The sequence below is a fragment of the Ranitomeya imitator genome, chromosome 2 (genome assembly GCF_032444005.1).
Source record: "Ranitomeya imitator isolate aRanImi1 chromosome 2, aRanImi1.pri, whole genome shotgun sequence".
Lineage (NCBI taxonomy): Eukaryota > Metazoa > Chordata > Amphibia > Anura > Dendrobatidae > Ranitomeya > Ranitomeya imitator.
In genome coordinates, this window is record NC_091283.1 from 808,309,286 (window position 1) to 808,323,999 (window position 14,714).

General features: G+C 40.7%; 1 protein-coding gene and 1 long non-coding RNA gene across 4 annotated transcripts in view; one reads left to right on the top strand and one right to left on the bottom strand.

Moving 5' to 3' along the window:
* The window catches only part of ADGRA1 (adhesion G protein-coupled receptor A1), an 873,399-nt gene that overhangs the window by 467,007 nt on the left and 391,678 nt on the right, over positions 1-14,714 (bottom strand). The gene's annotated exons all lie outside the window — the stretch shown is intronic.
* LOC138665885 (uncharacterized) overlaps positions 2,490-14,714 on the top strand; it is a 56,358-nt gene continuing 44,133 nt past the window's right edge. Inside the window, exon 1 of one of the 2 annotated variants that reach the window (XR_011318535.1) lies at positions 2,490-2,777. This is a non-coding gene — a long non-coding RNA (uncharacterized lncRNA). Of the gene's footprint in view, positions 2,778-5,356; positions 5,472-14,714 lie in introns of those variants that run through there. The other variant, XR_011318534.1, reaches the window with a different exon arrangement.

A 14,714-nucleotide genomic window follows, 5' to 3' on the forward strand; every position in this document is an offset into this window, starting at 1 on the left:
GGCTCGCAAATACCAAATTAATTTTCCAGTTATCTTCAGATTTATAATTATACCAGGCATTAAATTAGAATGTGACTTTTTGGATTTCTGCAGCAGTTGTTTTTTTAAGGTGCTGCTTTAGACAATTATTTTTTAGCTTTGTTTAGTTAGACAGATTTGTCAGATCTTCTACTCAAGAAAGAAAGCTTCCTAGTGGGTAGTTACATTAAGTTCTTAGCGCCATGCTTAATAACAGTCCTAATTTCCAACTAAGTGGGCTACAAATGCTGAATGATTTATGCAAATTTGTCATAGAAAGGGTTATGGGCAGTGGAATTATTTGATCTTATGAGTAGAGATGAGTGAATTTTCTTGGGTTCCCTCTTATTCGGCAAGCTATATCGCTTGCCGAATAAGCTGCAGAGGGAACACGGATTCCTGGATTGCGCTCGTGGCTGATCAGTGATCGGTGCCGCAGCTGCATGTGTCGTGGCTGTGTGACAGTCACAACACAGCATGGAGAGCCCAACAAACAGGCTGTATGTGCATGTGACTGTCACACAGCTGTGACACATGCAGCTCCGGTGCCGATCAGTTGATCAGCCAGCGCAATCCAGGAAGCCGGGTTCCCTCTGCAGCTTATTCGGCAAGTGCTATCGCTTGCCGAATAAGAGGGAACCCAAGAAAATTCACTCATCTCTACTTACAAGTATGTTTTTGAAGACTTTCATTGAAGGAGAACTCACCACCTCTCGTGGCAGCCTGCTTCACTCATTGATCAAGTCTTCAAACAGAGGCTGGACAGACATCTGTCTGAGATGGTTTAGTGAATCCTGCATTGAGCAGATGGTTGGACACGATGACCCTGGAGGTTCCTTCCAACTCTAACATTCTATGATTCTATGCTTCTATGTCCTCCAATGCAAAATCACCAAACGGGCCCCCAGCTATCACAGGATTTTAACCACTTACCTCTACTGTGATGTTTTTTCACATCCTAATGGAACATGTAACTTTCCATTAGAACATGAAAAGGCAGTGTATCGTAACCCCAGAATCGGAATCTCATGACTTTCATCTCACAGTGCTTACTTTCCACTGCTAAGTCAGACAGAGCACTGGGGAATAAGAGCTGTCACTGGTCTTTCATACTGAGCCGAGACCTATTGGACGGTTCTGAGCAAGTACGCAAGAGGTCAAGCCTAAAGGTACCGTCACACTCAGCGACGCTGCAGCGATATAGACAACGAGCTGATCGCTGCAGCGTCGCTGTTTAGGTCGCTGTAGAGATGTCAAACACGGCAGCTCCAGAACGATGCAGGAGCGATCCAGTGATGTAACGGCGACTCACTTATCGTTCTTGCCGGTTGTTAGCTCCATGTAAAACATTGCTGGCATTGTTGCTTTTGATGTCAAACATGACGATACATGCCGACCTGACGACGAAATAAAGTTCTGGACTTCTAGATCCGACCAGCGATGTCACAGATCGCTGCTGTGTGTCAAACACAACGAGATCGCTATCCAGGACGCTGCAACGTCACGGATCGTTGTCGTTCTCATTGCAAAGTTGCTGAGTGTGACGGTACCTTAAGGGCTATGGATTTGCATATGAATCAATGGGTATATTTGTACAATGAATAAATCTTGCATATATATATCCACATTGAAGCACATACAATACTATATGGCTGCCTTGGTGACCTTTGTTCATATTTTGGAATCGAGATACTCTCCTACTTTTAGATTTTAGCCTAGCGGTGGGGTCAGTAGATGCGACAAGGACCGGACAGGAGACGTTGAGAAGCGGAGGGGCAGAGAGGTGAGTAGTAAGCTGAATATAAGGATTTTTTACATTTTTCACATACTTCATTAATTATGCTCTTTGGCCAGTATAGCCCCTGGGACATTAAATTCACTTCTCCATAAATTGAAAACACACGAACAGGCGAACTAGTATTCTGCGTGATCCGTTCATCTGCAATTTTGATATGTTTTGGAACTAAGATGAAGACCATTGAAATCTCTTTAATTAGAGAACAATCCTCACTAATAATCCACATCCGACACATTGACTTACAGGACTTGAGGTCCCGTTTTGAATCTTATGCACCCACCAAGACTCTTGATCTATGAATGGAGACAGGAGCCTAGGAGATAGATTTCACCTATGTTCCTTATACAGAGGTGTTCAGTAACAGAAATCATTAACATGGTGTGGACAATACCTTAATGCTTTGACGTAAAGATGTGTCAGGAGGAATGTGCTGTACATGTCTGTGTAATTTTCTGTCTTCCAAGGACAATATGAGAATTGACATGACAATATATGCCAGTAATGCCGCCTGTATCTGTGCATTTTTATTAGGCTGTCATACATTGATTTGAATTCATGATTGCAAGATGAAGACATTACATTGAATGCTCTCGCATAGATTGAATGGAGATTTTTCCCTAAGTCTCATTCCGTTTAGCAGCTAATGAGCAGACGAGACGAGTCTCCACCTCTCCATGTCCCCTGCATGGAGCCTGTACGACAGCTCGAAGAGGCTCCATCTAATGCCACATGTACAGATCTATTCTCCACCAGAAGAAAGGGTATAAATGAAGTGAAGTTATAATAAAGAAAAAGTCTTGGCTCTTAAAATGTGTGATACAGTACTTTTCAAGGGTGACCTAATCTTCAGTCAGAATTATGAAGACTGACCGTAACTCAAGGACCATGGACAGTGAGGATCCACAACCTGATGTCCACTAACCCAGACCAAATGAATCGTGAAGATATAGAATAGCTGAAAGTAAGTAAATATATTTTGTATTAATTTCCAGGGTTTTTTAAAAACAAATTACTGTATTGTCATAATTGCCATCTATATTATAGTTTTTAATTCTAGTTTTATACATTTGCTGCTTGGAATTATTAAGCTCTCGAATTGCGTATTGAGTATCTGCTATTCAGTCTTTGTTTTTGTTCTTTTGCTATTTTCATGCATACTTTTTACAACCAAAAATTGCAAGTGTGAGTATTTTGAAAAATTGATATTTTCTGCATATATTAGCCCTTTAATCATTTATTCCAGAATTGTAGTTAAAGGATAAAGGATGCACAATGACAACATGAGCTGCAGAAGCCTCTTTCCTTTCAGTATATTTTATCCAGTGCAGAATACGACTGTTAGCATAAAACATCTTGTTTTCCTGCAGTTTTGATCATATCATGCTCTTTTATATACACTAGTCTAGGCACAATGGCAGCCTGAAGCAGATAAAAGAAGTTCAAGAAGTTGTTTTTACATTGCATTGCATTTGTTCATTCTGTTTGGTGTTCTCCGAGTGCTTTTTCAGGCAGGTTCCAGGTGGGATCCTCCTGAAAAAGCCATTGTGTGCACATACTCTAAATGTAAAAAGGACAACATGATGAGGCATCAACAAGTTTTAGACCAAAAGGCCCACATACACATTAGACCAGTGAAAAACTCGGACAGAAAAGGGCCCCTGTGCAAAAACAATATAAGGGCTCTTTGCAGTCCAATAGGTTGTTATAACTCCTTTATGTCAGAAGACGAATGCTATTTTGGAGATGGATGTCGATCCTTTCACCTCTGATGCCCCTGTGTGGCTACTCAGGTTGCACCAATGAAATATTTGGCCCTGCATTACACTAAAGTCGATCGATTTTGCTGATATCAGTGGGATCAACTGAAAGGCTATGTGTATAGAGTCTCCTAACTTTTCACAAGCAGGTGAAGCCGGGGGAGAGAAAGATCCAGACTCTTGAATTTCAATCTCAGCTCAGAGATAAGCCAAAGCCAAAGATCTCTCTCGCCAAGCCACTGTGTATGGGCAGCATGTGGGCAGCACTGTGGGCAGCACGGTGACTTAGTGGATAGCACTGCAGCCTTGCAGCGCTGGAGTCCTGGGTTCTAATCCCACCATGGACAACATCTGCAAAGAGTTTGTATGTTCTCCCCGTGTTTGCGTGGGTTTCCTCCGGGTTCTCCAGTTTCCTCCCACATTTCCAAAGACATCCTGATAGGGAATTTAGATTGTGAGCCCTATCAGGGACAGTGATGATAATGTGTGCAAACTGTAAAGCGCTGCGTAATAAGTTAGTGCTATATATAAATAAAGATTATTATTATTATGGGAGAATCATTAGAGTTTGTTTTCGGCCATGCGAATGTTTAGCTGACAGATATCTAATGTGTATGGGGTTTTCAGTGTGTTGCTGAAGGTGAAAGTGGCAGTGTTGCTATAGTCACAAAATAAGTAATTGGAGGAACCCTGATGACACATAGGTGGGGCAGACTGTGAGCACTAGGGAGCTTTCCAGCAGTGCTCCATTATCACCAGTATAACATTTTGGCATCAGCTCCATGTCTTTCATTATGCTGTTGAGGACATTTTGTGGATCAGAGAGATGACGTCCAACTTGTCAGGAAGCTACAAGCCACCATGGAAGGTTGAGTCAGGTGGAGGACCATGGAAGGTTGAGTCAGGTGGAGGACCATGAAAGGTTCAGTCAGGTGGATGACCATGGAAAGATAAGTCAGGTGGAGGACCATGGAAGGTTGAGTGAGGTGGAGGACCATGGAAGGTTGAGTGAGGTGGAGGACCATGGAAGGTTGAGTGTCGTGGAGGACCATGGAAGGTTGAGTGAGGTGGAGGACCATGGAAGGTTGAGTGAGGTGGAGGACCATGGAAGGTTGAGTCAAGTGGAGGGCTATACAGTAACTGACTGCTAATCCAGCAGGTCTGATGACAGACTTTGTGTTTTGTATAACATTATCCATGAGGCAGGAAAGTATTTGGTCAGTATTTTGCCTCAGTATTTGTAAGCCAAAACTAGAAGTGGAACAAGCATAGGAAAAGCATGATAAAAACACGTCACCACTTCTGGATTTTTCACTCACTCCTGGTTTTGCCTTACAAATAAAGATGTAAAGTACTGAATGTGTTAACATGACCAAATTGTGAGAATACAGAACATCTATAAATATATACAGCTACCACTGATTTTTTATTCAGAGTAATCTTCTATTTCTCTCTGTTTTCAATCTCGGCTCAGTATTTTGCTTTTCGGTTCTGAGATTTTTGGTCTTTTAATTCTAGGCTAAAAAACAAATGTTGGATTATCAGACAAATATGAATTTCCTATAATGCACACATGGATAGTGTTACACCTTGTCACGTTTACTTCATTGTCGTCATGTGAAACAATAAGATAGCTCCTCATTACAATACCGGAATATGAAAAAGGTCGACGTCTCGTTGCTGATTTCTCTCATCCACCTACTGTGAGACTGAAAGCGGCTTACAAGTCCCCTCTGAGATATTCAGATGATCTCACAACACAGCGGAGAGATAAGCACATCATACAGAATGGCGTTGGCTAATGTAAATTATAGCCGCACTTCCATAATTTCTCATAAAGAAGATGCATTTCAATTTCGAATGCCAAGAACTGTCTCTGCAGATCACCAGACGGATGGGTAAAAATGTAACGCATGCGGAGGATTAAATGCTGGGGGCAATTAAGATTCGTGCAGGAATAGCAATCAGTGATCAAATACATATACGATTCAACATTGTGGCAGTGGTGTACTGCTAATCGTAGCAGATCACGAGACCACCATGGGGTTCCTGAGTTGGGGAGGTCGATTTTAACAGTATTTGCATCCTCAGGTAAATACAATGATGTAGCAAGGATCCATCCACTCCCTGCTCCACTATTCAGCTCTTCAGCCTATGCGTTTGGGTCTCAGACAAGATGACATTATTAGATCACACCTGCTGTGTGATGCCTCAGCCCACATGCTGCAAGTGCAAAGGTGAAATGGGGATATTTTTTGTCAGTCAATACTTGTGGGATGATAAACTCTGAGAGACATCATACTGCCTGGATGAGCTGTGGGAACAGTTATGCTGTGTGGGGGATTGTGGGGGCATCATACTGTGTGGGGGTCACTGTTGGGGCATGATACTGTGTTGGGTGTCTGAGGGGACCTAAAAATGTATGTGGGGAAATTGGGGGTATCATACTGTGTCAGGGGCACTGTAATGTGTTGGGCACACTGTGATACCGTCATACTATGTTGACGACAGTGTGGCGACATCATATGGTATAGGGTGCAATGTCATTGCAAATAGTCTGTGGAGATCCCATAGGAGGGTATTACTGTGTATTTCGTGATACATGTCCTTCTTCCCAATAGTGCTTATGCTCCATGACTAGTCCCACTCTTTTGAATATTTTTTTTTGTGAGAATGGGGACACAATTAGGACATTTTCTATAAAGTCTCATAATGTGAAGACCCCTGCTGTGTAATGTGTGCAAAATGTATTGTATTGAAAGTATAAGGCTATGTTCACACATTGCGGATTTGCCTGCGGATTCGCAGCAGATTGGCTGCTGCTGATTCAGAGCGGTTTTCCATCAGGTTTTACAGTACCATGTAAACCTATGGAAAACCAAATCCGCTGTGCCCATGGTGCGGAAAATACCCTGGAGAAACGCTGCTTTGTATTCTCTGCAGCATGTCAATTCTTTGTGCGGATTCCGCAACGTTTGATTCCTGCTCCTCAATAGGAATCCGCAGGTGTAAAACCGCAGGTGAAATCCGAACAAAAAACACACGAAATCCGCTGCAGAAAAATCCGCACACGAATCCACAACGTGTGCACATATCCTTAATTTTCCTGGAGGCTGCAGTTCCTGTTAGTCAGGGGTGACAGGGTTAACTGTAGGGCTAGCCCATAGTTGGGTAGGAATATTAGGGACCAGTATGTCAGTTTCTGGTTTTAAAATTTATGTTTTATGAGCATGGGACAAGAAAATACATTCTCAAAGGAAGGTTACCATCAGTGTGTGTGTGTGTGTGTGTGAGAGCAAAAACAAGAAATGGAGCAAGTCTCAGCAAGAAATTTACTCATAACAGGCAAGTTGGGGCACTTAAATCGGTAGGGCTAAAGGAAGCGGTTGTGTTAGCCGGATCTGGAGATAAGCCACTGAAGGAATATGGGGTCAGTCAGGCTGGGGAACATGGGAACATCAGTAAGGCTAGGTTCACATTGCGTTAATGGGTGTCCGCTAGCAGACTCCATTACACGGTGCAATTGTCGCAATTAACGCTATGTAATGGGTCTGTTAGCGCACCCATTGACTGCAATGTGCTAATGGGTCGCTAACGCATCACTGACGCATGCCATTTTTGGCATGCGCTAGCAATGTCCCGTTAGTGTCGGACAGACCTCGAACGCTGCTTGCAGCGTCTGAGGTCTGTTCCTCGCTAGCGCAGATCGGGCATCTGCGCTAGCGGGATCGTCAAACGCGATCCCTTTTTGGGACATTGCGTTAGCGCAATCCACTAGCGTATGCGCTAAACGGATTGCCCTAACGCAATGCGGTAGATTGCCCTAGCCTAAGATGGTAGTTACTGAGAGTTTCCTCACATCGTTCACAAGAGTGCAGTTAGGGTGCAGTGATCACAGTGAAACATATTGACCCATGCGGCCCTGTCCCAGAAAGGTGGAATTACCCAATTTGTCCCGTTGTTCATCATCAACTTTCATCACAGTATTGTGCTGCCATCCATAACCACTAAGACTCGTACACCCAGGGACCCGTATATAGGGGGATTAGGGGTGCGGATATAGATGTTGACCAAAAAAACCCTTTATGAAGGATTCTTATTCAGCACCTTAACCTGTTATTTTGAGTATAAAGCAGATAAAAAGTTTAACTTTGTCATTGGATCATGCAGCACATCTGTATCCTGCAAAGCACAATGATTACAATGAGAATTGTAATGCTTCATTCCACCTGCGGTGGTGCTGCAGGGTAAATAAACGCTAATTACACCTGATCGTTGAGGATTTCACGAGCAAGACTGTTTGTGATCATCCTATATTTGCATACTTCTAATAAAAAGGAATTAAAGACAGTCAACAACACAATTTTTGCCAAAATTTTCACCTTGAACTTTTCACGTTTCATGCTGATTATTTTTTTGCTTTTTTTCATTTTGCCTCTCTGTTGCAGAGATATTAGCAATCAAAGTATTGGGTGAATCATTGGAAGAAACTGTGATAAAAGTCAATTGATTTGTTCATGTCAAGTCGCCATTTACACTATTTAGTGAATTTTAGGTTAGATCATCCCTTGTCTCATAACATCTTTAAAGACAAGAAATTTCATACTGCAAATGTTCCAGTTATATCCTTTTATAATCCAAGGCAATTGTGTATTAAAAAAAAATAAAAAAAACCCTTCAATATCTGCATAAAATTAAAAAGCCAAAATAATTATTACACCGGATAGAAACTGTGTTACTTTCTTGAAGACAAAACGAGTGATAATTAGTACGGCACATCAAATGAGTGATAGCTGATGGCTCACACTCCATAACAAATGTAAATTATTGTAATTGATTTTTGAGTGTACTCTGGGGTGTTTTGTACATTTACAGTAGCTGCGCTTTTTTTTTTTTATAATAAGTGCTTAAACAAAATGCAATAAAGGGAATAGGCAATGAATTCCACTCTTTAAGGAGACTCTGCTGTTGACCCAACTTATCTCTCCTGGGACACATGTTCTGTTCCGGGAAAGCGTTTCTAATTTGTGTGTCAAACTGTATTATTTACTTCTCAACGTAACGACTTTTGTAATAAACCATGTGTATCTTTAATGGCAGCTTTTCTGTAGACTGAGATGTTGCTGCTTTCATTTATTCCAAATTGGTTGCATCCTTAACGCCATGACCACGCTGGTAATCTAGTCAAGAAGAAAAACTGGTGTATGTTTTACACAGGTCAAATGTCCTGAAAAAACATATTTTGCACATGAAAGAACGCTTGAGGACAACATCTACTCTGCCTGTAAACATCATGGATGTCCTCTAACAGGAAGGTCTAGTGTTAAGAAATGAATAATCCATAGAGTGGTCATTACGCAAACTCTAAAGTCAATGTGCAACATTGAACGCCATTATGTTCTTTAGTCTAAAATAGGCCAAAATTATTTTCCGATTAATGTCCTAAAAAGGTTGCCTCATGTTCTTAAATAGGTAAAATTGCAAAGTTCTTGTAAAAACCAGCAACTTTGGAATCTAGTTGTTAATAAAATCTTCATTCTCAAGAGCGGAGGGATGTTTAATTTTATAGTGTACAGCCTGAATCGCTTAGTCCCCTTGTGCTTCTCCCATATTGCAGAGGCGAATCTACCTCTGCTAGCTGCCTAGTAGAGCACACAGTTTGGACCAATAGTGTGACCAGGAAGCCAAGAAGAAGAACATTCGCTTCTAATGATGCTACTTGAGAAAAACTCTTACTATATATTTTTAGAGTGGTCAGAGCTCCTATTCTTTGAGCTCCAAGTGAAAATCTCAAAAAGTGTATTTATATTTAAAGTAGCACTTAAGAAATGTTTGTGTTACTCTCGTAACAGTAACTCACTATCAATAAGCCACCATTGCAATTTGTTTAATCAGTTTTCCATACATTTTCAATCTTTCGATATTGGCAGTTGCCTTGAGTGATCTTCAACCTGGTATTTGTCCAGGACATGCTCTTACGTATAGACAGGAAGTCAGTCTCTGACAAGCTCTCTGAAACCTCCCTTCCTCACACAGTCGCACCATTGTTTCTCTGTTTGTCTACCGTGCAGCTGAAAATATCATTTCTACTTATGGTATATAAATAAATAGTCATATTGTGGAGAGTTCATAAAGTGATTAAATGCAGTTATACAAATTCATTGACTCACGCTAACTTTCTATAAGTGTTGTGGGCAGAATCGTCAGTATATTCCTGTGAGATGCAACTTCAGTCACCTGCTCCTTTTTATAAGAGCTGACAGGAAGGAACTTATCACAAGTTGGAGACAGGCTGAAACAATACCAAACAGCATACAATGCGACTCTTCCGTGTAAGATAGGAGACAACAGTTCTGTATCATCGATCTGACACTTTTGCCATTAGTAGGGCTCAGAGCTGAGCAAATGCAATGTGATGGGACTCATCTGGCTGTACAAATCATTGTTGCATACTTTTACAATAAACTATATAATAAAACAGTACTTAGTAAACTTATAAGCTCTTTTAAATTGTTAATGTATTCAACTAGAAAGTTATTATCTGAATTACTGTCTTTACTCGTGATTTGAGCCTCAGACAAGAATTATAACTGGCTAAAGAAATATTAAAAAATTGAATGGCACAGATTCTACCCAAACATTTAGCAAGCCTGCAGGTATCTTCTTAAGCTTGTGCATAGGGAGAGACCTGTCAGTCTATCTAAGTGGATGGGAATAAGCTGGTGGGGACCTGCCTCTTAGACTATTCATCTTGATCCAGCCAGGGTTTCTACTATGTCTTTCTTTTAAATGTTGAAGGATAAAAGAGTAAAATATAGATGTTTAGACTGCAGGAGTGAGTTTCTGATTCATGCTGCTCATAGTTTGGACAGCATGAATTAACTGGCATGTTCTCTTTATGAAGTGTTATGTCTCCTCTTCACAGAAACCGCAGAGCCTAGTCTTACCCTAGACCTAATTGATGTGACAGCAGAAAACAAATTAGGAAGCAGTCTAGAAGGGAACATGGCAGGGAGGCGTCACCCGAAAAACTAGAAGCGGTTATGGACAATGAGTTTTTCTGCTTGATGACGTTGCGCACATCTACGTGACCATTTAATCCAAATACTGTCCTTAGCAGTAATGTTAGACGGTATGGCACAAGACCACGAAGGCCACTGATTAGTGCTAATGGACCATCAATGCCATGTTAAGGCTGCTGAAAACTAAAGAAAGAGCAGAGGCAGTCCACTAGAGCATTGTTGCTACATTTGAAATATTAGTAATGGTTGGTTTGTAATTTTATGGGGTCGTATGACCCCTTTAAAATGAAAATGTCAGCCGGATTTAATAAAATCATAGAATCACAGAATGTTAGAGTTGGAAGGGACCTCCAGGGTCATCATGTCCAACCCCCTGCTCAATGCAGAAGTCACTAAACCATCTCAGACAGATGTCTGCCCAGCCTCTGTTTGAAGACTTCCATGTAGGGAGAACTCACCACCTCTCATGGCAGCTTGTTCCACTCATTGATCACCCTCACCGTCAAAAAGTTTTTTCCAATATCTATTTGTATCTTCTCCCTTTCAGTTTCATCCCATTGCTTCTCGCGTTTCCATGTGAAAATGAGAATAATGATGATCCCTCTACACTGTGACAGCCCTTCAGATATTTGTAGGCAGCTTATAAGTCTCCTCTCAGTCTTCTTTTTTGCAAGCTAAACATTCCCAGATCCTTTAACCGTTCCTCGTAGGACATAGTTTGCAGTCCACTCACCATCCTGGTAGCTCTTCTCTGACCCTGCCCCTGTTTTTCAATGTCTTTTTAAAATATGGTGCTGCCCATATTAGGTCTGACCAAGGAGGAGTAGAGGGAGATTTCAGACCCCCGAGTATTTACCCATATAAAGCTCTGGCAAAAATTAAGAGACCACTGCAAAATGTTCAGTTTGTCTGATTTTTCTCTTTAGAGGTATATTTTTGAGTAAAATGTAATTTTTTTTTTATTCTATACATTTCTGACAACATGTCTTTGAAGTTCCAAGCAATAAATTTAGTATATTTTTTGACAAAAAAAAATGGTCGTAATAAAAAAAAAATACCCAGTGCTTTCAGACCTGAAATAATGCAAAGAAAACAAGTTCACAATCATTTAGAAACAACAATACTAATGTTTTAACTCAGGAAGAGTTCAGAAATCAATAGTTTGTGGAATAACCATGATTTTTAATCACAGCTTTCATGCGTTTTGGCATGCTTTCCACCAGTCTTTCATATTGCTTCTGGTGCAAAAATGTAAGCAGTTCTTCTTTGTTTGATGGCTTGTGACTATCCATCATCCTCCTGATTACATTCCAGAGGTTTTCAGTGGGGTTCAGGTCTGGAGATTGGGCTGCCCATGACAGGGTTTTGATGTGGTGGTCTCTTAAATTTTGCCAGAGCTGTATGTGCATGTGCAGGAGGAGACGGCATTGGGCAGGGAATAGAGCTGGAGTGACAGAAGCTTCAGATCTACAATATCTCTTCAAATGCTTATTTTTCAGTAACGGAGGACCGGACTGGGCATGTAAAGGTATATCTGGACTTGTCTTTAAAAAAAGCTACATGTGCACATAAATATTTTGGGGGCGAAATCGTGATGACAGATTTCTTTTAATGAGCACAGAGTAATGGGTTTTGTTAGATTAGTAAAGTGTTGTTTGTGGATGGATTAGCCATTAAAACAAATATTTTACCAGATACCTTAATTATTACATTAGATTATTAAACAGATCTCTTGGACCTGATGAGACTGGTGTACTTAAACTGTGAAGATCCATGTCAGAGTGGTTGTAAAATGTTTTCTAAAAGTTTACACTCAATCTCCGCCCTCAATGTAGACTGATTATCAAGGGCTCAGATTCCATCCTCCCTGCTGCTGGTATCTCACACTACTGGCGTTGATTTTCACAGTAAGTACACTAGCCTTATTGGGTGTAAAAATCTATTTAATAATGAATATAGTTTTTGTAGTGAAATCAAGTGACATATCTGCCACATACATTATTAAATAAAATTCTCATAAATCTGATGAAGCTAATCTACTTACCTTGGAAATCCATGGAAGAATAGCTGTATCATTTTTGTGAAAGTTTCATTGCCTAATATTAAAGTGAACGTTTGATGAGTTCAGCTCTAGCTGTGTTTTTAATATCAGGATTATATAGCCATTCTGTTATAGATTTTAAGAGTAATTACATCAATCTCATCAGGTCTGAGAGATGTATTTAATAACGTATGCAGTTTGTGTTGCAGAATCTGTTAGAGTCAAATTAGTCTAAATTTTAAACGGTGGCCAAGCAAGATTCCAGAATGATTCTAGAAAGAAGAATTCTAGAAAGAAGATTCTAGAAAGATTCTAAGCAACATTCTAGAATGTTGCAAATATCTATTGCATTGAGGCAATTTTAATAAAGGAGAAAATCAATAAATCTCTTTCCCGGTTTGAAATTCATTCAAAATTAGTGATGCTACTGACAAAACAATGTCCTTCAACGTCCTGTCCTCATTTCGTACTTGACTTACTTTAATGCATTTTTTTTGTTCAGATTTATCACTTGTCTTGGAACAATAAATATGACCTACGGTATATAATTTTGTATGCTGGCAGCGCCCGCACTAATATCTGCTCTCATGTTAGTTTGCTGTATATGTGATTACTGACATAACACCAGATTGTATGGCCCAAATATTTCACAATTGCAGCCTTTTATGACATATTTTCAGAAACAGCACTGCATTTAATTTATACATACTGTACATACTTGTTATATGTGTACGAAATGTGTACATATAAGAAGCAACTGATCAAAGTCACTGTAGTCTAAGCCTTACCATAGGGTGTCACGCACAGTGTAGAAAAGACTAGGTGCGACACAAAGAGATGAGCGGAAGGGAGCCCATCACTAGGGAAAGGGGAGTGGAGACCCCCTAGGCAGATCTAAAATCACCTTGCCCTATATAGGTTCTGCACCTATCGCAAAGCAAGAACCTAATCCCTGCCTGACCCTAGGGTTAAGCCCTACTTAGAGAATGACAGGGTAAGCACTAGTCGATCCCCACTACCACTAAAGACAGCTGGGATAGAATAACAAGGGGAACACTTATCTTCAACAGACTCAGAGATGTAACACAGATGAACTCCAGGAACACCAAAGAGGAAGCTAGGCGACTGCTATAGCTACAAGCCTCAACAGGGGAAAATGGGAATATCACCGGCTACTCCCAGCAGCAGTCTGGGAGTCTATAAATACCAAGGTCCAGATGTGTCAATTAGAGCCGGAGATAGGTTGCCACTGGGTCAAAGAGTCAGGGTTAAGAAGGCATCTGCAAGGCCAAAAACAGAGAGCCTATGGTACAGTATATATTGTAAGCTTGTATGACTAGAACTACAAATGAGCCTGGGCATGTGCTGGCATGAGCATGAGGACATTGCATACCCTGCAGGATTTTAATCCATGACGGTGTGATGTATTACTAAGGGTAATGTTTGAGACCGTGGTCCCATATCTCTCCAAGTTCTCCTGTGTAGTTTTGGGCTGATTCCTGACCTTTCTCAGAATAATCCTTACAACACGAGGCAAGATCTTGCATGGAGACCCAGATCAAGGAAAATTGTCAGTCATCTTGTGTTTCTTTCATTTTCTAATAATTATGCCAACAGCTGTTGCCTTCTCACCAAGTTGCTTGCCTATTGTCCTGTAGCCATTCCCAGCCTTGTGCAGGTCTACAATTTTGTCCCTGGTGTCCATAGACAGCTCTTAGGTCTCGGCCATGGTGGAGAGGTTGGAGTGTGATTAAGTGTGTGGACAGGTGTCTTTCATACAGGTAACAAGTTCAAACAGGTGCAATTAATACAGGTAATGAGTGCAGAGTAGGAGGCTTCTTAAAGAAAAACTAGCAGGTCTGTGAGAGACAATATTCTTGCTGGTTGGTAGGTGATCAAATACTTATTTCATGCAATAAAATGCAATTTAATTATGTAAAAATCATACAATGTGATGTTCTGGCTTTTATTTTTAGATTCTGTCTCCTACAGGTGAAGTGTACATATGATAAAAATTACAGAGCCCTCCATTCTTAAAAATAAGAAAGAGGCACATATATCAATTTACTCAATTTCAC